Below are 25,758 nucleotides of genomic sequence, written 5' to 3'. Positions count from 1 at the left end.
TCATTATACATCACTGTAAATAATATTACCACTTCCTACTTATCTATGTACTGTATTTAGAAGCCTTGACTACTAGGAATGGCAAATATGAGTTGGTGGTTACTGCATAAAATTAATGTTATCATTTTTTAAAGTGTAAAGATGTCATTTTAATGACCGCTTATGATTTTGTTTAAAATTTGTGTTTCCCAATTATAACCCACGTAACAATTTATTGACTCAAGAAAATACACTTTTTCCTAAATACGGCACATGATAAATAATACAAAGTTTAGATTAGCGTCTTGGTTTAGCCCTTGACAAGTGTTCTAATTTATCATGTGGGCCCTTTGCAAAATTAATTGCCCATCCCTGGTCTAGGTTGTATCCATCCTTTTGTTAGCTGGGATAGGTTCCAGCTAACATATAATGCGAATGACGAGAAACGATACAGAGAATACAGGTGAGGCTTTTTTTTTTATTTTGTGATGCATTTCTAGACTTTCACCACTGCTTCTTTCAGTTGTTGGGTTTGTTTGTTTGTTAGTTTGTTTAGGGGAAGGGTGTGGGTTGCAACCTTCAATCTCTTCTCTAGCAGGTAAAAGGGCCTGAGCTATAGGATTTGAGTCGAGAGATTGACTTTACTATTCTAAAATGAGAAGACAATATAAAATGCTTCAATGTGGACTCTTTAAATTTCAATGAGCTCTCAACATTTACTATCATGAAGAGGAATGATCACTTTCAAACTGAATTTACATAATCATACCAAAGTTTGAGCTGATTCACTGACCAGACTCTGACCATTGCTCGATGTTCGCCCAGGCAATCTGCCAAATCATTGGCGGAGAAACTTAGTGTCGGGTCGATATTTGTTCAGTTGTATATTGTACAGATGATGAATGGGGCCTTCCAAACTATTTGTATACAATCAATTAAAAAGTCAATTTTACATATTGTGTCCTCTTTGGTAGGTTGATTGAATGCTCTAAATTGTCCTTGGGTGTGATTGTGAGCGTGAATGGTTATTCGTCTGAGTGTGCCCTGCGATTGGCTGACCACCAGTTCAGGGTGTACCGGGATAGGCCCCAGCATGCAGCCGGGATAGGCCCCAGCATGCCCACGTTAGTGGATGGACTTTTGGGGTAAATGAAAAGGATGGGAATTGCAGTCTTCAAGACAGCATGTGATCAAGTTGTGCAGTGCTGTTGAGCAAGTTGGATGAATGGAAGCAAAGTAGATTGAAGTATGCAGAACATCCATCCATCCACCAATTTTCAACAATGCATTGCCTTATTAGGGTGTCGCATACGCTGGGGCAAAGGGATGTTTACTTTGGGCTAAAAGCCAGGTACACCATGGACAAATCGCAGGGAAAATATTTTGGGACGATTGGAAGTCTTCTTTCAACTCAACGTGCATATTTTCTGGAACGTGGGAGAAAAGCCACACCAGCACAGGGAACATACAAAGTCCATACAGCATGGTCAGAGCTGAGGCTCAAACCCTGACCCTCTGAACTGTGATGCAAATGTGCAAGCCACTCACCAACAGGCTGTTTAGCATACAGGTCAAGTGATGATATTGATATACTTTGTATTATTGAAAGTATGATGTCAAGGATGAGTCTTGACACCCACATTTTGAACCTGTATTATTTCAGTTTGTGAGCAATTACTTACTGTCAACCTACAACAGTGTGGGGGCATGTTTTCTCGCAAAACCTGTACTTCCATTCTCCATTAAGTCTCCCGGGGTTCAACGGAACAACGCCTCAGCCACAGTCTCCTCAAGCAAATCTCTATAAAGGTACCTTTATCTTTCCGCCGGGGCTCAGTCAAGGCTGCAGGCATTTGTTTCCCAGCTCACTTCTCCACTAGAGTGACTAAGAAGATTCCCTGAATCCAATTACCAACTAGTGTGCCAGGTATGACAGCAAAAATAAACAGCAGCAGTCACGTTGAAGCATAGACAGGAACGATTAGCAGGTATAATTGCTATCTACATAAAATGCTATGATTTCAAAAACAATGTTTATTCATACATTGATCTTACCACAGGTGTGTTCTGGTTAAGCGTGGATTGGGCAAATTTGTTCTTCAGTTTTTACACAATCAGGAATATGCCAAGTGTGAAATATTTTCGTCACAACATCCAGAATGTTAATAGTTGAGAGGAGGTAAACTTCCATAACCATTCAGGATTTGTCCTGGATCCAACGGGCTTTACACAACCGTGACAATATCTAGCAAACTTTCTTTCAAGCATTCTTTTCATTTTATAACAATTCCCACCAAAAGCAAATTATATGATAACACCATTACAGAAATGCCTCTTGCGACAAAAATCCATCCAAGTTGATATGTCAATAAATGCAGAAAAGTGGCATAAAAATAAACAAACTCAAACAGGTAAACTACTTGCAAATAATGATAAACTTCACTTTCCATTTTTAGTGACTGTTTGTCAATAAAACTACATGAACAAATCTAATTCATCACTCGAAATATTTCAAGAAGCTTTGATGCATTATGACACACTTCTCAAAAAGGATCTGTACACAGGCGCTCAAAGCCCACTTCGCTGTTCGAATCTTGTGTCAATGTGGCATGAGGAAATGCCAGATCAAGGTGCTCAGACGACAAAACCATCAGAGATTTCAACCCAGAACAGAACACCCACAGATATAAATACAAGAACAAGGATTGGCAAATTGTGACATCACACCCTGACACATGATCCAAGATAAACTGCACATTTGCAAATGAGCATGTCACTGCCTTCCTGTCAGACAAACACACTCTCACCAACTCACACACCATCTCAGACTTACACACGAAGGTGAGTTACAAAAGGCCTGAAGGTAACGATGGGTCTCAAATCACATTATGTAAACAGTGAGTGTGACTGGTGGCTATTTATGTGCTTCTAAATCCAAGACAAAAGTAGCAGCTGATTGAGTCTGTTCACTACCTGAAGAATGGCCCAAACAGGTGTGCTGTACTTGGTTTCCCAATAACATACTCTTGCCAACACACATTGCATGAAATCAATGTAATATCTGATCAGAAACATCAATTGTTTTACAACAACAAAAAGTTTTACAGGACATTCTTCTGCTAATAGACTTCGTTAACACATTAATTGTAAATCTTATGGATGGCTATGTTGAAACATGAATCATTGTAGAAATCATTTCAGTGAATGCATCCTCCTTCTTATTATTATTATTATTATTCTAATGATCGTCGTGTTTAAATCGGCACACAGTTATGAGGCATGGACGGGAAAGAAAGAGCCCCCCCCCCCCACATCTCCTGTATTTTTGTTCATTTTAGACAAAATGTCAGTTGCTTTTTAAATCTGTTACAATGATCAGCAATCTTAAATTAGCCTACTAATATTGTCGACGGAAGACTTTGAATAGAAATAAATATATAATAATATTAATAACATTTTGTGTGCACTGTGATTGACTGGTAACCAGTTCAGGGGTTACCTTGCCTACTGCCCGTCGACAGCTGGGATGGACTCCAGCACGCCCGCGACTCTCGTGAGGATGAGCAGATTAGAAAATGGATGGATGGATGGATGGATTATTTAACATTTGAAATAGTTTAGCTTTTCAACTATTTTTAAACTCAGACATTGTTGATGAAAAGTGTCACTCGTCACTTTTCACTTCATACATTTGAAGTCATAACTTATTAAAAATCATGACTATGACAAAATTCCCATGTGTTTAGATTGATAATTCGGGCCAATTCATGACATGAAAAATGGCACAAATCTGTATCCTAAACTCAAACTCATTTTATTTGTGTACACACACACACACACACACACACACACATATGTATGTGTGTGTGTGTGTGTGTATATATATATATATATATATATATATATATATATATACACACAGTATATATGAGAGATGAGACGGAAAAACAAATCTCGTTCCTTCTTGTGAAATCGGTTTCCAGTTAAGATGCACTTTGATGAGAAATACAGTATGTTTCCCTCCATAGAGCCCACAACAGAAACATTAAAGCTGCAAAGTGTGTGACAGCTCTTAAAAGGATTGTTAGAAGGATAATAACAGAAGGAGGAAGAAGCAAGGGGAAAAGAATTAATCTATCTGCCTCTCCAGGCTTTAAAGTTGCTCTGTCGTGAGAAAAGTTCTCGGTTGGATCCTGACGATAGTTCCTTTCAGATAAATTGCCACTGTATCACGGGTGCTGAGAAACTAATCAATGTTCAGATGGTATCTCCAAAATGTCGACAGCTGTGGTTTCTGCAATTTAAGCGTGATCCTGCTTTGTAAAATGGAACAATCCACTTGATGAATAATGAATAATAATAAAGAGTATAGCGTAAAGCAGGGCCATTAATCAAGATAGATATCATAGCTCTAGCTCTTAACATTTAGTCCACTATCAAATCTCTGCGGAAGACATAGTCCTTACTTCTTGTTGGTGCTTTTCCATAACATGTCTCTCTGTTAATGGTAGTTGTGATTTTACAAGACTTTGTCTAATTAGCCTGTTACAAACACTAATCAGAGCCAAGGCAGATAATTAAAGTCTATAAGTTCTGGAATGATAATGAAGTATGGACACAACAAGTGAAAGCGCATGCAGCACATCTTGCACGGGAGCAAATAAGTATAAGGCTTCTCTCCTCATCTAGTATGTTGCACTGCAGCTATGTGTAAATCTCCAACAGGTGCATGACCCGAGACAGCAGACAAAAGATGGGATCAAATAACACAAAACGCTAAAGGCGCACAGGCCTCAGCGGATTTCTTTTAAATCGAGTGTGCGTTTTAGTCTCAGGTCTCAGTTTGATAAAAACAGTGCACTGTACACAGCAAAGCTCAAAGTACAAGAGCATTTACTGGTATAAAGTCTCAAATGGTGGATGACAAGAACGCAAAGTGTGCTTGGCCGAGGCTCACGAGTATGCTGTTGTGGATGTTTAGGGTGGTGTGTTCCATCTTGCTGCAAGCCGTTCTGTTTATGTTTCCTGCTGTTAATCCTCTCCTTGGGTAGTTGCTATATAAAGTTGCTAAGTGGCTTGTGGAATAAAGAGAAAAGTTGTCTCGAGTGCCTATGTGCACATATACACTGCATGCCTGTGTGTACATTGAGAGTACACTGCCCCCGGTAAAAGGACACGCACCGTGTGTGGGATGAGGGATGAGAGGCAACCGTAGTAGCAGGGGATCGTAGATACACAACACGCAGAAGATCCTCAGAGGGAAATATAGATGAGGAAGAGGCAGAGGTGTGACGCATTGAACGTAAAGTAAAGATTAGGACAATACAATGCTGGCAGGATCAGTTTGGAAGAAAAAAAAATCTCGGGCACATAAAAGACAGCACATTCATAGCAATAACACAGGCATAATTATAATAAATGTAATAATTAAGATCAGTTTGTTGTTCTTACTGGCAGTTCTAGACAGTTTTGGGGTGGCGAGGGGTTGGCAAGAGGTTTGGTTTGGTTTGTTTATTGAACATAAAACATATACAGTAATAATTTGACAGAAAATAAGGTAAATAAAATAGTAAAAAAGTAAGAAAAAGTAAGGTTCAGTTGGGAGGGCAGAGGTTGTAACCTCCCCACAAACCTGTGCACATGCACAGTTTTTTTTTGTTTTGTTTTTTAAATTCGGGTTTCACTTTCTGCATTCCCTGGCACATTTTACACAGGTCACGTGAATAACCAAAATTAAGATTTTGCTAATCGACTAGTCAGAGATAGCAGTTGCAATGAGCCTCCGAGTCGGATCATATGTAAGGAGCAGCTTATCCCACCAGCAAGCAGCTGCTCTTATTTAATCATTATTCGCTGACAGCCTGCGTTCTTTTAGGTATATAAAACTATTAAACTACAAATAGTCACTGTGCTGTATTAAGAAGTGCATTCAACTTTGACTGAACTTTACACTGTCTACCGCATAGGTGTCAAACTCAGGTCCTGGAGGGCCGCTGTCCTGCATGTTTTCCAAGTCTCCCTGTTGCAACACACCTGATTCAATTGAACAGGTTCAATGTCAGGCTTGCGCAGAGTTTGCTGATGATCTGATCATTTCAATCAGGTGTGTTGCAGCAGGGAGACTTGGAAAACATGCAGGACAGCGGCCCTCCAGGACCTGAGTTTGACAGGTCTACCTGGTCTACCGGAATTCCTGAAATGTTTATAAAAGATGGAATAACTTAAATGAAAGGCAATACTGTGGCCTGAACATTTTTATCTGTAAAATTTAATGTATTTTAAAATGGAACAGACAACTATTGTATCCACGATAAAGACTTGCGCTATGAAGACGACAAAAACATCTCGAATTACAAAAATAAATGGTTGTAAATAGTGGCCGTCAAAAATTTCAAGAAAATGAATATATTAATATGACGTATTTTCGGGCATGTCCTGGACATGAGCCACCCAACCGCCCATCATCACCAACTACGTTTCAACGCATGACGGGCCGTCGACAACAACTCCTCAGCACATGAAGGCCACGCATCCCCATCGACTATTCCCAGGCCGAATTTTGGTCCCAGCACATCCCTGGTTTGAAAAATATTTCACTCTTCTTAGGTATCAAGCATTTTTTTGCTAAATGTCAAAGACACTGAAGTCAGATGAGTCAAATTATGAAAAAGCACTGTGCAAAAGAACGCTAAAATAAACACCTATTTTTGTTTTTATGGTTTTATTTAACCTTTATTCATTCAAAGCATTTTGCTTTGCTTCACAAAGGGGCGACGGGGGTGTGGGGGCGGGGTCATCTCCACGGTACTCGTGGCAATTTTTCACTTGAGTTCGAGGACTGCCTGAGCTGGGTAACCGAAAATGCTGCAATGTTAGCAGCCTCTCCACCAGAGGCCTCCCGCATGGAGCTAGGTGCCACCTTATCACTTACCCTCGTACACCTCCAGGGCAACTCTCTGAGCTGAGCGACCGAAAAACAAGCATCATAAGCGGTCTCCTCCTCTAGATAGGCAGCTATGACCCACCGTTGGAGGACTCTCCAAATCCAGTGCGCCCGCACTGGATGTGGTTAAATAAATCGGTTAAATAAACAAATATTTGCATGGAATTAGATCATGTGCATCCACACGCAATAATAGAAATGGCCCAAGTGAGACAGAAATGCAGGGGTGCTGTCTTACATGCAGGTGAATGGAAAGTTAATATCAGTTCAGCATTCGGGGGGGATAATATTTTGTATCAATAATTCTTGAAACACACACACACACGCACGCACGAAAACAACTCAGCCAAGCTCTAAGCTTGAAGGAGAATGTGCAGCATGTGGAATACATTATCTTCGCCACCCTGCTGCTCCACACGCTCAACTATATAACAGTGGCTCAGACCAAAGGCTGAGACAATGAGGGCATGAACATACAGTACATGCAATTCAAATAGAAGTTAAATGACTATTTGTAACTGCTGTCTACGGGTATGGCTGAAGGAACAGACACAATAAAAGTTGGACAAAGGAGGGAATAATTGCATTGGATCAATGGAGCAACATCAATGTAAATATACACTATGATACAACGTTGTACTTGCTGTACACCGGCAAAAAGTTTAGAAACGTCCTTTCAATCTACGAGATCCAATACACAAGTTGTGTCGCACAGCTTGTGTCACAAACTGAAGGCCGAATTCACGAAGGGATTGTGTGGCTTTTGCATGGTGTGAAAGGGAAAAATAGAGCATACGCGGTCTCATTCACAAAGCGCTCGCAGATGGTGAAATGTGTGACAACTTTCAAGCAGAATGCATCTGGTGCTATTTGCACGTATTTAAATTAGGTCATGTGCATACGAGAAATTGCCCAACTTGAGCCAAATGATAAACAACGTGTAGTTTACCAGCGCTAATAGCTACACGTGTGAGTGATGTAAATAATGCCTTGAAAAAGCTGCTGTAATATTGCCGCTACTTACATTGTCTGTTTGTGCGAAACCAAAAGCTGTGAAAATATAATTACAGTACAGTATTGCAAAGTTTAAATATAATGTAAGTTGTTTTACACTATGTCTTTTGTATTTGTATACATTTTGTACTACGTGCGGTGTTTTAAGAAGTTTGTGAAGTTGTATACATTTTATATTTGAATTTAGGTTTGTATACTTTGTTTCTGTCAACACTTTTGTCTGCTCTGCAGGTTGCATTGAAATAAGAAAAAATAAAAGAAAAAAAGTCATATTGACGGAACCCTCTTTTGAGCGAGGGAACGCATATACAAGACAATTATTACAAAATTATATTTTATTTAAAATCGTCTTTCTTGGCACTGAAGAACACCATACAAAAAAACAAACAATAAAACGACAATAAAAATCTGAATGAGAGAAATATATATATATATATATATATATTTTTAAACAGAATGGGGCAGAACAAAATGTCAGGTTGAGCAGGCAGGTGCGTTTTGAATTGTGATTTGAATTGAGTGAAAGAGTCTCTCCCGAACCGCCATTGTTCTGCCACCATCACGGTTTTCAAGCCCGCATTTATACTTCGCCACGGGTGCAATCAGGGGAAAGACAGGTGCAAACTGTACTCAGCTGTCAAACTCTGTGGACGTCTTTGGGCCGGTATGTCATTAGCGCCATATCCTTTGCGAATGGCACAATAAGAATGAAAAAACCGCGGGTGCCAATAAACAGCAATTAAAGGGGCTACCGGCGGCGGCAGTTCGTTATTTGTGTTTTTGGCCCTGAGTGTTGACACTTTTGTGCTGCGTGAGAGCTGCAAATCTGCAGTGTTGCTGTCAGTCTCATTCAATGTATCAAATGAGGAAACTGAGTATGCAGATATCATATTTGATTTCTGTTATTAACATCCATTGTTCATCCAAGAACAGCAATGAGACGAGCTTCTCATTTACAATTTTATTAGATTTTTTTTGTATTGATTGTGTGCTCCGGGGCATTTACATGATGTTCCCAGCAGCCCGAAACGCCGTGCGGCATGGGATTTTGGCCATTTTTTGTTTACTGTATTCAAGTCTTGTCTTGTTTTCTCACTGTCCACCACAGTATTTGTGATGGGCCGCTGAATCCCGAAGGCTCTTAACAGCCACATTTCAGTTTGGCTCACTGTTTCCCACTGATGAGAGTATGTTTTGTTCTGGCTCATCACAATCTAACGAGGCCCCTCACATTTCTCACGCCGGGGTGTTTTGGAGCACGTTTTTGCGGTTTCTGGAGTCGGTGTCAGCGCAGGGGGGCAAATACTGCCATTTAGTAGATGATTAATGACAATTCTGTCAACAACTTATTCACTAATCCACCTCTTGTACAAAAAACTGTGAACACAGTGAATTGCAATGCTGGGAAATGCAAGCAAACGCCCTCTCTCTCACACACACATTCATTGAGCATTATGAGCAGGTATGCCCCGGTGGGCATTGTAGGTTAATTAAACACATGGCTTAGCTTTAGAAGAGCTGGTGGCAGCGAATGTGGGCACATTTCTGTGTATGCGAAGAACCCTTCTAAACGGCACGCGCTTTGCATTGTGACTGAAAGTGTAACACTCAAAAATAGGTTGTCACAGATATTTAGTTGATAAGAGCATATTTTCTATCTAGAGAATTTATTTTCATGCCAATTGTAAGTGAAGATATATCTCTCAAAATCATTTGTATAAATGTGAGTAGGAAACAGAAGAACGGAACCATTGTGTTCAGGTGTGCTTGCGCTCTGGTTCCTAGTTAGGTGAGGGAACTTGCTCCCTTTCCCTTCAGAGGAAAATCAGGATGGAAAGTAACTGGTTCTTGTCTTCACTCCATCTCCACATTGCCTGTGTGTTTCAGGTGTTTCGACACCTTAACCAAAATCTTTTTTTGTTATCCAGGATTGCGCCCGACTAAGTACTGTCAGGGTCAGTTATATTCACACTGATTTACTATGGCTGACTCGGTTCCTCACCCACACCGTGAATCCAAATCAGAAATCAGAGTCAAAAACTCTTTATTGTCCCTTAAAGGGAAATTTATGTGGCAGAAGAACCACATCGAAGGAAAAGGCATATAATGACAATTATATGATGATTGCTAGCCATGAACAGACAATTGTTAGTTATTGCAAAGAATGAAACATACAGATGTACAAACAAGCAGTGGAAACTAAAAGCATGAGCCGCCCAAAAGCTTTTTTGCCACTCAGTAAAAAAGAAAACACACTTGGGATAAATGAAACCTGGAGCCTTTTAGGGACTGACTGCCGCAACAAATGTTTTAACAGTTCAAACATCTTGTTGGGCCTCCATGGGAATCTGTGATGTTTGCCCACCCAACTATCCTGTTTCGTCCACGGTGACCTAAAAGGGGGCTGCCGTGGCTACCGGGATGCTAGCGTTAATGATGCCTACTTTAGTATGCAAAAGTGACTACTGTATTGCACATGCTTATTGAGAGTGGTATGTGGTTTATATTTCACAATATAGCCACTGTGGTTGTATGTAATGAGAGTGACGCATAGAAAAACGAACAAACAAACAAACAGAATTTAAAACATCAATTATACAGCACAATCTATGGTGAAGGATATAACAACGAAACCACATATTCATGCACAATTAATAATCTGTGGAGTTGTTTTTTCTTCTATTAGGATGAGCAGCAGAGCATGAATACATCAGATGAACATTTTGTTTTGCCTGTTTTTGTATTTGCCTCACAGCTATTTATTTGTTTTTCTTGCTTACTCATAACAGGGGAACATTTGTACATGAGCAGAGGCCCCAACACTCCTGCTTTAGAACTGCCAGGTATAATAGTTGAAAATGTGTGCCACTGAATACAATCTCTATTTCCTTTTGGTCAAACGTGATAGAAATATAAAGACCTTGGGTAGAGCAGACCTCAACAAAGGTTGATATTGCAAATCTTATATGACCCAAAACGAGTTCTTTGTTCGAACATTCCAACGTATTTGCATAATCCTGCTGATGACATATTTTACAATTAGCTAAGGTTTCTATTAAATACCAGGAAGACTTTCATGAAATAAATCATGAAAAGGATTGGAAACGTTTTGCATTCGGCAAACAGATTTCTCAGAGCTTCATTGTTCTGTTTGATAGAATTGTCTGTTGCTATTTTCTTGACATGTCAGAACGAACAAAACGCTCCTCCAGCGCATTTGACTTTTCATGTGGCAGCATGTCAATGTGCGCGCACACACACACACACACACACACATACATACATATACTGTATATACACACACACAGACGTAAAATGTGCTTTACATAGGCATAGACTGTAGAGAGAAGAATTTAGCAGGTTTTACTATAAAAAGCACTCAATATATTCTTGGGGTACTTAGAAGATTTTTTTTCTTAATATCTTTAATTAAGGTAATAGTATTATAATCCGGGGCTTTTTGTGTCTTTTCAAATACACACAAAATATGAAGCTCGATTTGATCATGATCATGCACACAAATGTAAACATCAATCGGGCAATTCACACACACTCCTACGTCGGGTTTGACATTTGATTTGAGTCGTTGGATTCGATTCCGGTTCCTCAGGAATCTAAATTCCGGTTCTTAAAAATAAACAAAAAGAAATGCATTGTTTTAATAAAGGAGCTAACCAGTTATTTCATAGATTGGAACTCGATGAAGCAATATTGTGCTGTATTTGCATTCTGCCAGTTACTGGTAACAGCTGTTTTTGAAATAAATGCATTTTCAGGGTAGAGAAAGGGCTCTTATTTCCATCACAGTGTCGGCATGTCACGAACAAGAAGTGGTCGCAATGGCTATTTTTCACTGCTTAAAATACACTAGCACACAACAATATTTTGTCAGTAAGTTGTTTATTTTATCACTGAATCGTATATGCCATATTGGAGGCAATCAAATGTGGTGATTGATTTTTAAAGTGAAAAAAAAAACATTGACTCAAATTGGGTCACCATCCACAACCCGAGGCGGACCGTGTTTTCTGAAAACCACCCACACACAAAAGGATGATTGCACAGATGCACGCTCACCAAATCAACACTTGTGAATTTGTTGGACTGAGGTAACCATTAAACAAAAGGAATGGCAAAATCAACCGTGAAAGCAGAGAGTAAACAAAACATGACTTGTCTGTAAATGAAGTCAAAGGAAACGATGCATCTTACGTATTCCATTGAGGAAAAGTTTTTCTCCACATCAGAGTTGATCTAGTTTGATGAAACGTCTTTCACCGGCAGATGCTTCGACGAAATTGGCCATGAATGCCAAAGGAGACAATGGCAGTGCCACGTCAACAAAACAAATGAAGATTTTTATATCGTTAAGATTTTCAATTCCGATGATTCTCAATAAAAGTTAAACTCGCAAAGTCACCGCTTTATTCACCATCAAGGCAGTCCATGATAATGACCAATAAATCGGTCTTCTTATTTCATATTCTTTTCAAAGGTATTATGCATAATGAATCTGTCGGGTTTGCCAGACATGGAAATGGGAGGGAGTAAAAAAGGACTAAAAAAGGACTTCTGAGCCCAGCACATGCAGGGTACCTGAGGAGAGTGTAGGCAGCTTCCAACACACTTCCACATAGATCACCTCCAGTCAAGTTGTGATAACCTTAATTGGTTTATATAATGATATGACAAGCTTGGAAATTTTAATTAGCCCCATGAACCCTCAGCTACTTTCTGGGTAATTTCACTACCTTCAATTTTTATATGGTTAGGCTCGTCGTCATTAAAAATGTGCCTTATATTTTACTATTTGTAATGTAAATACAGTACATTTGATCATTCAAAAACAGTGGTTGCTTGTAGGAGCTCCCTATTTACGATATACTGTCGTATTATATTATGACATTTCATATATGCATTCGACCATTTTCTATACCACTTGTTTTCATTAGCATCATGATTGAACTGTATCATCAAACAATTGCGATTCAACTTGCGATGTCCGTTGACTCCGAGTGAGACATGCTTTGGCTCACTCTCATGATGCCGCAAGGCGTTAGAGAGACAAGGTAACAAACGGTTTAGGCACAATTAATCAGAGTGCAGTTGTGCTCCACTAATCTACAAGTGCGAGCCTGAGAAAACCTTATGAACAAACATCAAAAGGCACAGCAAATTGTTTGCCACAGCCACTACTGTGTTTCAGTGTTTCTGAAAACACACGCACACACACACACACAAACACAAGCTGAAACTGTATCTGTCAATGCAAGTGAGCTTGGAGCTCCAGCTACCTACATCCCGGGTGCTTGAACAATTGTCGTTAATCAATATTCCACAGCACCAGACACTTTAAAGGGTCCAAGGACTTTCTGTATAATTGCACACCCAAAGTTATATAACAATTACCGGTACTCATACTGTACTTAAAAAAATATCTGATTAGCTGTACTACCCTCACAACCGTCATAGTATTGTATTGCCCCACTGATCACTTTATCTCTGCCCGATGACTCTGCACATTGTCGCATAGCTGTGATTGGGTGGTACTACCACACAACGGTACCCTTACATTTCGTAAAGTCTTTCGATACTTGTATGTCAGGTCTATGTTTATTGTAGTTGCTTATTATTGCATTACTAGTGTGGCCTATACTACCGGAGACAAATTCCTTGTGTGTTGTACATACTTGGCCAATGAAGATGCTTCTAATTCTGATTGTGATTCCGAGGATGCTGCCGGACGCATACCATGTGAGCAGATTGCTGGCACAGGTCAGATGCACTCATCTTATTTGAATACTATGGTCGTGGCATAGTACACTGAGCACCCACGTGAGTGTGAATGAATCCGAATGATAAAGCTGCAAGTGAAGCAAGACCATAGAAAGAGAAATCTGTGTGGTGGATGCTGCACCGGTGCACTCACGATGAGGCAAGAGAGCAGCTCGGTCACAGGAAAACAGTCCCGGTGCTTTAAGTGACAGCGGTGAACGACGCAACAGGTGGAGAAGGGGCTATATATCTTCCCTTTTACTGCTTAGTTTGATGGTTTTTATGACCACTTGGCATTAAAACAGGCCATCATTTTTCTACCTCATGGGCATGTGGACAGAAAGCAGCCCAGATTACTGAAGCAAGACCTTTCTCTCTATAATGTGTCTCTTTAAAAGTAAAATGTTTATAAAAAGCCTTCGTAATGTGTCGGTCAAGCAGCTGGCTGTGTAAAAATATCACACGCCACATCTCAAGTCTATAAAATCGGAAAAATAGCTACAGTATGTTAATCATGTTGATTTTCAAATATTGAGAATGGTTTTTTTTTCGGTACTTGTTTTAATCACTCACGTGGACATTCAATTTGTATTGCTGTATACGTTTTTCCTTGCGCACCACAAGGAGAATTATCCATAGATCACAGGCATAGGCGTCAAGGAGAGCTCAGTGATGGGCTGTGCAATTAGTGCTGCGGTGGGGCATGTTCGATACCTTGCTCAAGGGCATCTGGATAGTAGTAAGAACGTAAATTAGTAGTCTAGTTGCAATTCGTTTTGGCACGCAGTGGGACTTGCACGGTGAGCTAGTGCCGCCCGCAAAAACTTCAGTGTGTTAATTTCTCCAGCAATGTTTCGCTACCTTCATTTAAAGGTCACGCTGGTAATGCTGATACAGTGGTGCCTTGACTTGGATCTTAAATCAACTTGCTCTATTGAAATGAATGGAAGGGGCATTCCTTTGTTGCAACAACACATTGTGCTCCTGCCTGTGTGCGGACACACTAAAGACCTTCACAACTGGCTCAGGAAGATTCTGTAAAAATTAATATAAGTGTAATAATTCTTTTTTTTTTCTGATTGTAAATAAAATGTGTCTGCATGTATCAATATACTATCTGTCCACATGTTGCTGGAAAATGTATGAGTAAATGTCCATTGTTTAGACGAATACTATGACATCCGATGCGATTGGTCAACCACTTTTTGCATTGTGTGTTTGCATTATGCTCTCAAAGTGGAAGTGTTTTTGGGGGGTTTTTCGGTTTCATGTGAATGCACTACTGGCTTGAAGCCTCTTTTAATTCAGAATTATTCACTATCTGCCAAACTTGCTTTTTGTCACATGAGATGAGCTCAGGTGAATTCACTGCCATCATCAAACATGTATCTCATATTTTTGTTTGCATTTAAGCCAAAAAAAATGCACAGTAAGAAATCATATCTGGTAAAAATATTCCGATTTTAGATTTCCTTTGGTCAGTCGAATAATTTCACAGGACATTCGAATGTATCTGTGTGTTGTTCATGCTGCAGCAAATCAAAGTAATTGGCAGCGTTTATAAGATAAGAAAACCTTTATTAGTCTCGCAATGGAGAAATTCCCAATTCACAGCAGCAAAGTTATGAAAGGAAGAAGTATTCATTCATTCATTCATTCATCTTCCGAACCGCTTCATCCTCACTAGGGTCGCTGGAGCCTATCCCAGGGCACACAGAGACAAACAACCATGCACACCCTCACTCACACCTCGGGACAATTTAGAGTGATCAATCAGCCTGCCATGCATGTTTTTGGAATGTGGGAGGAAACCGGAGTACCCGGAGAAAACCCACGCAGGCCCGGGGAGAACATGCAAACTCCACACAGGGAGGCCGGAGCTGGAATTGAACCCGGTACCTCTGCACTGTGAAGTCGACGTGCTAACCACTGGACTACCGGGCCGCCGAAAGGAGGGAAGAAGTAGAACAACAAAATATAGGAGCTGCTGGAAAGGCAGCCACTCGCGGCGCCATTTTGAAGTCAAAATAACAAAAATAACACAACACAACACAACACATAGGACACAGACAGTCATGCAATCTTCACCAATTTTCTGCATACACTTTGTTGTCTGAAGCAGTTCTAGATGAAAGAGGAGAGGATCAAAGTGTCCTTTCACCAGTGGATCAGAGACGTCATGTGTGACGCATTAAACCTCACCTTTTGAGTTCTTAGTTCACTGTCTTCAGTGATTGTTACAATGTTTTGTACCGGTAATTTGATCAAAATTTGATTTTTTAAAATATGGCCTATTTAACAATATCCAGCACAAACAATTGATTTGTTGATCAAATTTTCTGAATAGCAATAGTATATCTTCAACATAGGCCATATGCCTATTATTATTGGTTACTTTGCTTTGCTACATGAGACAGTTTCAGTCATTCTCCTTCATTTTAGTGTCATTTGTGAGCTGATGTTCCTTCAATTCAGGGTGCCTTGAAGAGTAGAAAACATCAGTTTGGTGTACAGTGATCACATCAAACATGAACACAGGCTACTAATATGTGAATATGAATCATTACTTTTCGTCTCTATCCATCCCTACTTCTTTATAGCTCTTGATGGGCAGGTTAGAATAATTAATGCAGATATATGCGGGAGTCCATGCATGGCGGAAGTAGATATGTCTACTGTAACATGTGCAACTCGCTCCAGTATAAGTTTAAATTCATAAGAGCACCGCGACAATATTCAAGTGCTGTATCTTTACAACTTTGTGATATACATAATTAGATGCGATCGTGAAGCACGCATCTTTTGTCAAATTTGTGGTCAGACAATGTCCCAGCTAACTAAACAGACACTTGATGCTGAGATAATTAACACTCAAGCATTCATGCAGTACACTCATCCACCACCATTTACACTGCTTGACATGGATATGCCAATGCAGAATCAGGCACCTAGTCCTATACACACGCGCGCGCACACACTCTCTCACACACACACACACACACACACGCACATTTGGGGGTTGTTTAAGTATATGTGTGTGTTGCACTGTGCACAAGTCTCTAATTAGTCACAGTATAAGCAGGGTTTTATCAAATTACATTCTGTATGCTCACTCATGTGCCTTGTGAGTGCAATCATGAATGCAGAATTTAGGCATGAATGCAACTGTGCGTGTGCTGATGTGATATCATGCTGCTGTATGTTTGTTACCTCATGACAAGCATGCACAGTTTTATTAAAATAAATGTTATCAATAATTTCACTGAAAAATTTTCTGTCATGTTTTTCTGATAAGTGGAAACCCCTAACATTTGGAGATATGTTAGTTTGTTGTTTGGTTTTTTTTTGCAATGTCATATTTTTTGTTTGTGTGTTTTGTTGTTGTGTGGCAGCGTTGTTTTATAAGCAAGGCAAGGCAATTTTATTTGTATTGCACATTTCATACACAGGGCAACTTAATGTGCTTCACTCAACCAAAAGCACAAACTCTAAAAGCATGAACAAACAACTGCAGATATTCACAGGGCAAAAAAAACCCCAAAGTAGCTTGAAGAAGCTTAAAATGACTAAAATAACTTTGGAATCGAACCCTGCACCTCTGCGCTGTGAGGCGACGTGCTCATGTGTTGGTGTTTTGGTTTAGCTGAAGGAAATCTTGGTCCATCCAGTTGTTAATTAGATTTTTGCAGTGTCACAAATCACTTGCTGAACTACTGTCATCTCGGGAAATTGACCTTTTTAGCTGTGTGTCATCTGCATAGCCATGATAGCCAGCATTGAATTTCTGTAGGATTTGAGCCAAGGGTGACATACAGACTGAACAAGAGGGGTTCCTGGGGACCCCAGAAGTCATGGCCATTCGATCAGATCTGAAACTTCCAACCATCACAAAATAATTCCTTCCTCCAAGTCGGACCTCACCATTTTTGGACTGTTCCATTTCAACCTACTGTGGGTTCCAGCGTGTTCAATCAATCCAATGTATCAAAACGCTGCACTTAGATCCAATAAGACTAGCACCGACATTTTCCCTGTGCTCAGTGTTCCATTGTATATCATTTGGTACATTAATAAGCTCTTTCTGTACCATGATGAGGTCGAAAACCTGATTAGAATCTATCAAAGAGTCCAATTGAGTTGAAAAAGTTGCTGAGTTGGTTAAAAATCACTTACTTGACAATCTTGGTTAGGAAGGGAAGGTTTGAGATGGGTCTGCAATTTGATAGATAACAAGGGATCTTTTTTGGTGTCTTTTTTTTAAGAGGCTTGACCTACACGGGTTTTAAGGAAACTCCCTTGACTGAAGTCAGCAGTCTATTATTTGCTGTAACTCACTTAGAATCAATTTTACAATCGTTTTGAAAAAGTTAGATGGTATTGATTCAAGATAGATGATGGTTTCAGCTGCGAAACCAAATTCGGTATCGTTTTTTTGTTCAACCGTATCAAAGTCTGACAAGGTAATTAGGTTTTTCCTGGATGATTTTAATGGCCCTATTTTAGTACATTGGTGCCTGTGCGCTTAGCGCAAAAACTAGCGTAACATTATTTTCGTGCCGCAGTAAGTCTAGTCTACTACCGCGCTTCTCTGGGCGTTCCGGTCCCACACAGATGCACAATCCGGGGTGCAAGGCGGTTTCTAACTGCCCAGATTACATGCGCAGTTGACTATCATCCGCAAAGGGAGATCTTGCAGCTTAGCGGCCAATGTCTCGCCTGCACCGCGGTGAGTCTATTTCTGTTACAAAGTCAAGCATGGTGTACTCGGGCGTACTGCACTCGGACGGCCCTCATTTTGATGCTAATGAGGGATGCCGCTAGCACTGGGCTGAAAAAGACAAATTCCAAAAAGGCAAACGCCCTGTTACGTCCAAATCTACCCCTGCAAAGTCTTGCAAAATACCGAAAAAAAGACAACACCCATACACACAGTCAAACTGTGCTAGCTAGACTTGCACTCGGCACTAAAATAGGGCCCTAGTTGTAAGCATCATTTGGTGATTATGCTGGTTTGTGCAGATGTTATCTGTCAAATTGTACTTTTTCACAAAAATAGCAAGACAATTAATTGCATTTATCTGTTGAGAGGAGTTCTGTCGTTATCTGATTTGGAGGATTAGTGAGTCTATCAACTGTCAAGTAAATAGAGTGTGTGTTTTGTTGAGGTTCTTATGAATAGTTTCAGAAGTGTCGTTGCCTTTTCTAACTCTTTGTAAAAATTACAAATGCTGTGTTTGGACAGATCAAAGTAAATTTGGAATTAAGTTGTTCTGTTGTGATGCTCTAAGTGCACCTCCGAGGTGTTTTAGGTAGGCATGAGGTTTTAATAGGAGCGACAGCATGCAAACAAATTTCAGATTTTCCAGGTGAACTTATCCAGACAGTATTGCTTGCGTTCACATTTATGTATCTTTTTTAGTAGACACAGCGGCTGCTTAATTTTTTGGGATTATTTGAAGAAGTTTTACATGGTGTGAAAGATCAAAAGTATCAAGTATAGTGTACAATTCTTTGGTAATTTTATTCAAATTGTTGTCATGTCTCCAATTATGACCAGATTGTCATAGTCAGTACAAACCACTCAACGCATTTTGTCAATTCCTCATCAATGTTTGCCTTTTTACCTTGGAGATCTATAAATGATTACAACCATAATCTTTGGATCGCTTTTTACCAAAAGACTGAGATATTTAAATGAATTAAAGTCACTTATAAAATGTCTTAACAGTGCACTGAAATAATGATTTAAAAATGGCAGCAACTACCCCACCATTGTTGCATTCAATCTGTATTTTATGTAGGAAACAACTTTACAATGAGGACAAGACAGAGACAGATGAAGAGAGATGAAGCAAGGGAGAGAGATAAAGACTATTGTGCTGGAGAAAATTGAGAAAATCACAGATAAAGAGAGAGAACATACATCGCAAATAGTCTGCTCCCGAAAATGAAAATGTAATGGCCAGAGTCATTTCTGTTTATACTTCCCACTGGGAGCACCTACTAAAAGTGAAAATGGTAAACCCCATTATGAGACATGTATTTATTTATTTTTTTAACATTTTCTACGTAGTTTGCAGTTTGAAGGGGAAAAAAAACACTTTCTCTTTTATTTGTTCAAACTTTGTCGATGACAGTAGAAGAATAGTAAAATGATCTTTTGGGAAAAAAAAATCATGCTACTCCAGCCCCATCTTATGTCACTAATTTAATTTTTAATTATTCTTTCTAAACTTGTCATAGTGTAATAAAACTGGTCAATCAAAGACTGTAAGACAGAAGGCATGAACGGATAATGGAATAATGTGTCAATCATTTTTCTATACATTCCACGCACGTGCGCGTTCAGTCTGCTGGTCCCAGCTGCAGCACACAGCTCGTCGTGCTGATAATTTTCTTTGGTGAATTTTTGAATCAGGGTTAAATTAAAAAGAACTGATTGGACAGCCGTCGTGACAAATCAAGAGTAAATATGCATGTCTGATTTCCTACGTGGACTGCTGCAGAGCTGGGCCTGGAAAACCACTGCCAAAGTTGTCATTCTTAACGACTCGCCAGGAAAGTAGATCATCTCTCTACCATTTTTACTTGATTGTATATTCCAAAAAGCACAATATAAAACCAGACTCAAGATGGACAAATTTCCAACACGAAATAAATAAACAAATAAAACAAATAAAGGATATCTTATCTTATCTTATCTTATGTTGAGTCATCATTCGCGCCTTCAAAAACCTGCCAATATGTTACAAATTCTGCCAGGGGATGTAAACGTACGGGCGTAATCGTACATGTAGCCAATCATACGTCTATTGATGTTCAGTTTCGTTCCATTACAAAAAAAAAAAAAAAACAACTCAAAGATGGCAACTGACTTTTGAATTGTATTGAATGAATTTGATTTGACTGTGGTATTGGTTACGCGCAGATGTCGATACAACGACCAGGGTACTTAAATGTATATCACAATAAATAGTTCAGACGGTCTTCTGGACCTTTGCCTTGAGTAATTTTCTCAAACTGGACCTCCTTAAATTTTAGTTGACAACCCCTGGCCTATATAAAAGCAGCCAGATGCTTTTTGTTGGGGAAAACGAATGGATGAGTGGCTGCAATGCCCTCCTCAGCTCACGCTTGCCCTGGGTTGGAGAGGGAAACATAGCTCGGAGAGATTCAGTGAAGCTCCAAATAAATAACTCCTATTTCCCCAAGGGATGAAGTGTAGGGAAGGACGCAGAGAATGATGCAGGATTAAGTTTGATGTTTACCAAGAGAAGAGAGGAGAGGAAATGGCAGTTGAAATCGGAGTTGAAACCATGATGCTCTCTTTTATTTCAGCCAGAAAGGAGCACTGCTCAAACAGGCTTTCATTCGGTCATTTGTCTCTATCAGCAGCCATCTCATAGTGTTAGCGTGTGCCGGAGAAGCTATCTTTCTTTCTCTTTCTGGTTTGATGATGGAGAGGTAATTTCACTTTTGTGGCAGCGCGATTCTAATGCTGAGGTGGGCGAGCACATGAAGGGATGGGAAAGAATACGTATGGATGGAAAACGCTGAGAAAAAGCCAGCCTCCACATTGGCTTCACTTCCAGAATCAACAGCTATGACTTAGAATTGTTTTTGCAGATAAAAGATTTGTTTAAATTCCCATGATCTTAAAAATGCATTTAGATGAGGTTAATAGATTAGCTAATAATCTTCATCAGCATCATCATCATCACAATCAGGGGTGCACATAAGCGGTGCGCCGATGCACGTGAGCGCTGCAATATAAATAATGCCCTCCAGTTCAAGTCTGTGTCACCGTTCTTTTGCGCACTCGATTAATGGAGCTCAAACACTCACTTTGACTGCGGTCAGGATATACAGCCTCAATTCGAAGTCAAGTCAGCCGCCACAATGATTGCTTGAGAAGGCCAAATTCAAAATAAATGCTAAGTAAGGCCTTGCTATCCATGTACACTCCCTTTTGTTTTGGCTGTAATTTGAAATTGACCCCCTCGCAGTGTGTTGAATAGGATATGAAAAACCGTTGGTGTGGTGGCTGGTTTGAGTAGGCTATCTTCTGCGCTAACTCCATTCACAATTAGAAAAAAGCCACTGGCGAAACATTTATCTCCGTGTCTCTGTGCCGCGGCTCCACCAGTCTGTCCAAATAAATCCTTGCGTTTCGTGGTCCAAAAAAAAGATTGGGCGCTGGATCGCTTCCCTGGAGAAGCGTACTAAACTCAGAAGGATGTGGCCAATTAACCATGCCACTCAGTCGTGTTAGATATGAATGTATTTTCATAAAAGAGTCAATTGTTTTGTTTTAATAAGCTGCCATTGTGTAGTCCTAGTCTATTGTTAGAATTAGGGAATAAAAAGTGAAGACTGAAAAAAAAAATCATTCAGTGACTGTATATTAAAATGACATAGCTATACTTATTAATGATAAATCTTGCCCAGATGTGCCGCAAGTCTTCCGTGAGGTCGTTGGTTCGGGGAAAAAAAATGTGCACCAAAAAATGCATGCGCACGACTGATAATAATCTTTGACTAGGGACGTAAACAATATCGAAACGTCACAGTATGACATTATCACAATATGACCCTCAAGATACGATAATTATCATGATATTGTGATGAGGTTGGTGATATAAAAAATGCTTGCAATACTGCGTGAAAATGCATGAAAGAAGCTCATGATATTGGGAGGAAAAAAAAGTAAGATGAACATGATATAGCAGTGACAAAGAAAATGCTTGGCCATTCATTTTACTGCCATGTGTCATTGTCAATGTAGTTCACATGCTGTGTTAGGCTGACACGGGGAAAAAAGATATGTACCGGTATATATATATATACACCTGTATACTGTATACTGTATATATATATATACCGGTACATATCTTTTTTCCCCGTGTCAGCCTAACACAGCATGTGAACTACATTGACAATGACACATGGCAGTAAAATGAATGGCCAAGCATTTTCTTTGTCACTGCTATATCATGTTCATCTTACTTTTTTTTCCTCCTTACAGTATACAGGTGTATATATATATATATATTTATTTATTTATTTAAACGGAGGTGTGCTGCTTTTTACATCGTAACATGACGATGACGGTTTCAATTTTAATATTGCAATATCACCATTATCGTCACGTCCCCGTCGTTGGCTGGCGGTGTGTCATATTTTTCTCATTGAAGTGTCTGTGGTATTGCCCACCAAAAGCTACTTTCCTGCCCATTTCCATTTTTTGTCGATGGAGGAGTGGTGGGGTGCTGTGGATTCCCCACCCCATGGGCAACTTCACACACCTCCGCTCAGGGCACAATCATGCTCAAATGGGATGCGGCGCAAGTGTTAATGCTCCAAATGGAAAGTAACGCAAGAGTATTTCTCGGCAGATGTGCCGTTCTGCAACTGTGTTTGACTGTAAAACTGACCGAGGAAGGGCATCATCCAGCAAGTTGACACCATCCATTCTAATGAAGCGTTGTATTTGTCAATGGAATTTAAATGGTCGGTACGCTGACTTTGCCAAATGTTGTGGTACCCCAGGATATCAGAGCAGGTTCCACAGAGCACCCCACTGAATGACAAAAGCATTTGGCGGTGTCAGCCAGGCCCAAAATCTTTTAGAGACCCATCTTCTTCACTGGAGTGTGAAATTATTTTAGCTCCCTGCTCATTATAGGATTTTAGAATGCATTATAGTTAGGGCTTTTATGGAGTGCCGCACTATTAATTCAATTTGCCCCATTCACGCTTTCGTATTATCACGCTTGGTTCACGCTACAGGGGGAGGAAGTCGCTGAGCAGTGCACGCTGGCCTTATCTCGAAAGGATATAAACTACACTACCCAGCTCAATCAGCGGCTCCTCTCACCATTCATCCACCATTCCTCTTCCTTTCCTCCACATGTCGTTTCCTGTGGCAGCCTCCATCTCTCCTTCAATCCTTTATCTCTCTCTTCATTTCCCTCTGAGCCGATGATTGATGGAGGTTGTCCTCAAAGCCCTTTCGAGATCTTTCCATAGAAACATAAACAGGCACGCAAACACACACACAGGCCAAAGCTACAACCAAGCGAAAGGAGCCACACATGTTCAATAGGAAACAACGTTCGCCCGAGACAGAACGGATTTATCACTGTAACCAGAACTTTGTTCTTTGTTTGCTCAGTGCACGAGCACCCCCAACACGATATGTGCTGTTGTGCAAATGCGCACTTGTGGGCTGAACACTGCAAACGCATCAGAGTGGAGCAGCAGCGGGAGTGCAGACTCAGACAGCGTTGCTCCAACTTAAATACTGCGCGCTCGCATGAGAGCACTGTGACAAATCGCACAGGAACACGGTTTATCCATTGTCCGCACTTGGCTATAGAATACACAAAACATGTTGCACCCTATTTAAGTTGCATGCATTGTGCTTTACATCGGCGTGTGACTGATGTGCGGCTTATAGGAAATGGCAGAGGAGGAGGCGAGGATGAGGATAAAGTCCTCATTTAGACAACTAATCCAGTCAGCAGCCTGTGCTGTGAGGACCATCATCTCCTGTCATTAGCGGCCAGCAAGATTAAACAAGATCAATGTTTATGACCCTATGTGCACGAGGCAAATGTACTATTCAAATTGCAGGATAATTCATTCTGTGATTATCTGTCATCATAACTATAGCTACGCCCGATAATATTGAACACACAGTATGTAGGTGAGAAACTTAATCAACTTGAACAGCACCAAATCTACGATCGCGTACCTACGTCCTGATGCAGGACATAATCTCACTTTTTTTTTTTTTCACGGAATTTAATTCAAAGCATTCTCATTACACTGATTTCAAAATATTCCGGCAAACTTGGTGACTTATTTGCAACAGTGAGCGCATAATCAGTCCACAACGGGAGGCGCTTTTTCGGACACAGCTTCCATTTAATGCACGGCAGGCAAAAAGGATGATCATCAGAACCAAGACGTGCATGTTTGTGGATGAATTACTGAAATCATTTCGAGTGTTGTCGCAGAAAGGGCAGCGGTAATTATGAGTCTGTAATGTGCGAATAAAGAAAAAAAATGGGCAGATTCCAACACTTCGGAGTGAATTACATGGCAAGTTTAGAAGCTTGCTCTTTTCTTCATCCCCTCTTGCTTTGTTTCATTTCGAGTAAAAGAGCTTAAGCAGCAGGCTCTGTCCTCAGCTTCAGGTCTTGATCGTTAATGTGGGGCAGCGGCGCGTGTCTATGTGTTTCTACGGCATGGCTGGCATGGCTAACGACACAGTGGCATCCCACTTCCATCCTTCCCAGCACATCACAGGGCCGTACAGACCATATGGTGTGATTGGATCACAGAATTAAAGCTCTACCCTGTCCAAGCAGAGCAGCCGACAACCACTGATGTTCACTGGGTAACATCTGACACAAATTTGAAGCTGAGTTCAAGTACTACAAAAAAAAAGCCTACACAGACGTGATGGAGACGGGAACACAAAAAGTCGAACAAACTTTGAGCACTTTTAATTTCAGCACATCACATTGTGTATTCCGCTGCTCTCTCATATGTAGTCAAACTGCTTTTAACAAGTATCCGAATGATGAAGAACATGCTGTCCCCTCGATGTTGTTCATCAGCTCTGAGAGGGCCTACATTATGTCTGCTTCGAATACATGCGCTGCTCTAATCAGCAGTCATCTGGCTGCGAGGGAGCAGCAGGCAGTGTTTCTCTAACTCAAAATGGATTAAATTGCTGGGTCGAGAGATGGACGTCATCTTCAAACACAATCCTTTTTGCTTTCTTCATTGTGTGTCTGATTATCAGTCAGTAGACTTTAGTAAGAGTCTTGATCCTCTCTCTGCAAAGGCAGTTTTATCTGTTCAACAAAAGCTGCGTCACTGTGGAGCAATTTAATATCACGCAATTTGGGCACTTTGGCTATTTCTGCATTCTGTACTTTCCTCTTCGGCAACATTTAGAGCATGTCAAATGTTACTGCGTTAAGAACATCCTTGGTCAAAGTTCAAAAGGAAAACTTTTCAAAATGTCTGGGTCT

The 25,758-nt window shown here is 40.3% G+C and overlaps 1 protein-coding gene across 1 annotated transcript in view; it reads right to left on the bottom strand.

The window, feature by feature from the left end:
• LOC147205930 (neural-cadherin-like) overlaps positions 1 to 25,758 on the bottom strand; it is a 122,754-nt gene that overhangs the window by 78,801 nt on the left and 18,195 nt on the right. The gene's annotated exons all lie outside the window — the stretch shown is intronic.

Source organism: Hippocampus guttulatus, chromosome 4 (genome assembly GCF_054856545.1).
Source record: "Hippocampus guttulatus isolate MCC_2025c chromosome 4, RoL_Hgut_1.0, whole genome shotgun sequence".
Lineage (NCBI taxonomy): Eukaryota > Metazoa > Chordata > Actinopteri > Syngnathiformes > Syngnathidae > Hippocampus > Hippocampus guttulatus.
Note: the sequence above shows the minus strand (reverse complement) of the source record. Positions and strands in the feature narration are given on the sequence as shown.